Source organism: Charadrius vociferus, unplaced genomic scaffold (genome assembly GCF_000708025.1).
Source record: "Charadrius vociferus isolate BGI_N301 unplaced genomic scaffold, ASM70802v2 scaffold56, whole genome shotgun sequence".
Lineage (NCBI taxonomy): Eukaryota > Metazoa > Chordata > Aves > Charadriiformes > Charadriidae > Charadrius > Charadrius vociferus.
The window spans coordinates 1284350-1286912 of record NW_009649057.1 but is presented as its reverse complement, the minus strand read 5'-3'; positions in this window follow the sequence as shown (position 1 = coordinate 1286912).

The following is a 2563-nucleotide window of genomic DNA, read 5'->3' as shown; positions in this document are numbered from 1 at the left end:
CCGACCGTGAGTCAGGGTGAGGAATGGGAAAAACCCCGTAAAGCCCCACGTCGGCCATGGGGACGGGGCTGGGGACTCGTCCGCCTCCAGAGCAGTCAGGGAAGCATTAAAGTCACCCCAAAGTTCCTGCGAAGCCACAAGGGGAATTTTAAGGGGGGACAGGCATGGGGACACCCATGCCGGATGGAGGGCAGGGAGCTGGGGGACACAGGGATGAGACCCACAGGCAGAGGGAAAGGGAACTGGGAAGGCAGCGGCAGCGTGGGGACGCCAAGGCCGGTGGCACAGCCTGTCCCGGCTGGGTCGGTCCCTCCAGGCCACCGCGGGGGCCAGCGCTTGGTGGGTGCTGCTGGGGTGTCCCTGCTGCCAGGCTCTGTACCCGCTCCCTGCCTGCTGTCACCCCCCGGTCACTGCCCGGTAGCTGTGCCAGGCGGTCCCGCTCCGGTGAGGCTCCGCTGTACGGGTCATGTCCCCTGTAGCTGTGCTGTACAGTCCCCATCCTATACAGCTGTGCCATAAGGTCGATGTCCCCTGTAGCTGTGCCATACAGTCCCCGTCCTGTGGATGTGCCATGCAGTCCCCATCCTTTAGATCCCACTTTAGTACAGTGAGTTCTGTGTCCTCTGTAGCTGTGCGGTACAGTCCCCATCCTATGGCTGTGCCATAAGGTCTGCGTTCCCCGTAGCTGTGCCATACAGTCCCCATCCTATGGCTGTGCCATGCGGTTCACATCCTATGTAGATGTATAGTAAGTTCTGTGTCCTCTGTAGCTGTGCGGTACAGTCACCATCTTATAGCTGTGCCCTAAGGTCCGTGTCCCCCATGGCTGTGCCATACAGTCCCCATTGTACACAGATGTGCAATAAGGTCTGTGTCCTATGTAGCTGAGCCATACAGTCCCCATCCTATAGCTGTGCCATGTGGTCCGCATCCTGTGTAGCTGCGCCACAGAGGCCATGTCCTCCCTATCTGTGATGTATAGTCCCTATAGCATGTAGCTGTGCCATCTGGTCCCCATCCTACACAGCTGTGCAAAGCCGTCTCTGTCCTACATAGCCGTGCCATACAGTCTGCGTCCTTTGTATTTGTCCCATACAGTCTCCATCCTATATGGCTGTGCCATACAGTCCCTGCACTAATGTGGCTGTACTATATGGGCTAAGTTCTATGTAACTATGCCGTATGTCCCCATCCTGAGCAGCTGTGCCATATGGTCCCCGTCCTATTTAGCTGTGTAATGCAGTCCTTGTCCTAACTGCGCTATATGGTCCCTGGCTTATGTAGCTGTGGCATATGGTCCTCGTCCTACGTAACTGAGCTATACAGTCCCTGTCATATGTGACTGTGCCTGTATGGTCCCTGTCCTGTGTAGCTGTTCCGTATAGACCATGTCCTATTCATCAATGCCATACCATTCCCAACCTATGCAGCTGTGCTATATGGACGTCATCCTGTGTGACTGTGCCATATCATCCCTTTCCTATGCAGCTGTGCCATATGGTCCCCATCCTGAGTAGCTGCGTTATGTGGTCCATGACCTGAGTAGCTGTGCTATATGGTCCCCGTGCTGTGTAGCTGTGTCATATGGTCCCTGTCCTGCCTAGCTGTCCCCGTCCAGCTGCCGCCTCTCCCCTGCGGGGACCCGCGGGGCTGGAGGTGCCCGCAGCAGGTACAGTGCCATGGGCTGGGGGTGTCCACGGCAGCTACAGTGCCGCGGGGCCTCATGGACACAGCAGGCTTCCAAAGGTGGGGGACTTTGTGCCCCCCATCCCGGCAGGGACCAGAGATGCTCCCTGTGGGGTAAGCACAGTGCTGGGTCGTCCCTTTCCGTCCCTGGGGACAGGCTGCTCAGCGTAAGAGAGGGGCAGGAGTGACACAGTCTGTGTGAACCCCAAAGCCTGGTCCCATCCACCCCGTCATCTGAGCCCCAGTGCCACCTCTGTGTGGTCCAACAGCCAGCGGTGGCTCGTGAGGAATGTGTGTGTGACAACCTTCCCTCCTGAGTTTGCAGCACTGGGTCCATCCCCATTCCTGACCCGGTCTGAGACTGGCCAGCTTGTTACACAAGTGCCGAGGCGGCACAGCCGGATGCCGGGATGCCGGAGTGGCGCTGCCTGTCCCATGGGGCATCCTGGGCTGCTGGAGCCACCCCAGCTCTGCACACCCCAGCCCGGCCCCCCTGGGCGTTGCTCTCCACCCAGGGCCTTTGATCTGCTCCCAAAAAACCACTCTTCGCCCCCCCCAGCCCCTGACCCACCAGGGAGCCGTGGCGACGCCTTCCCTGCCCCCTGGTCTCGGCCACGCTGGAGTGAAGGAGAGGGCGGGCAGCTGGAAAAACATAAAGTGGATTTTCTTTCTTTCTTCCTTTTTATTTTTTTTTTTTCCCCCCGCTCGTTAATTAAAATGGGGAAAAGGCGCGGGATTTTGTAAGGGTTGGGGATGCGCTGCCCCGTCGGAGATATACCTTCGTGGAAGGGGAAAAAAATCCCTTCGTGGAGTGTGTGTGTGGGGGAAATAGGGTAGTGGGGGATGGAGGGGCAGCGCTGCGGCTCCTCACCGGCGG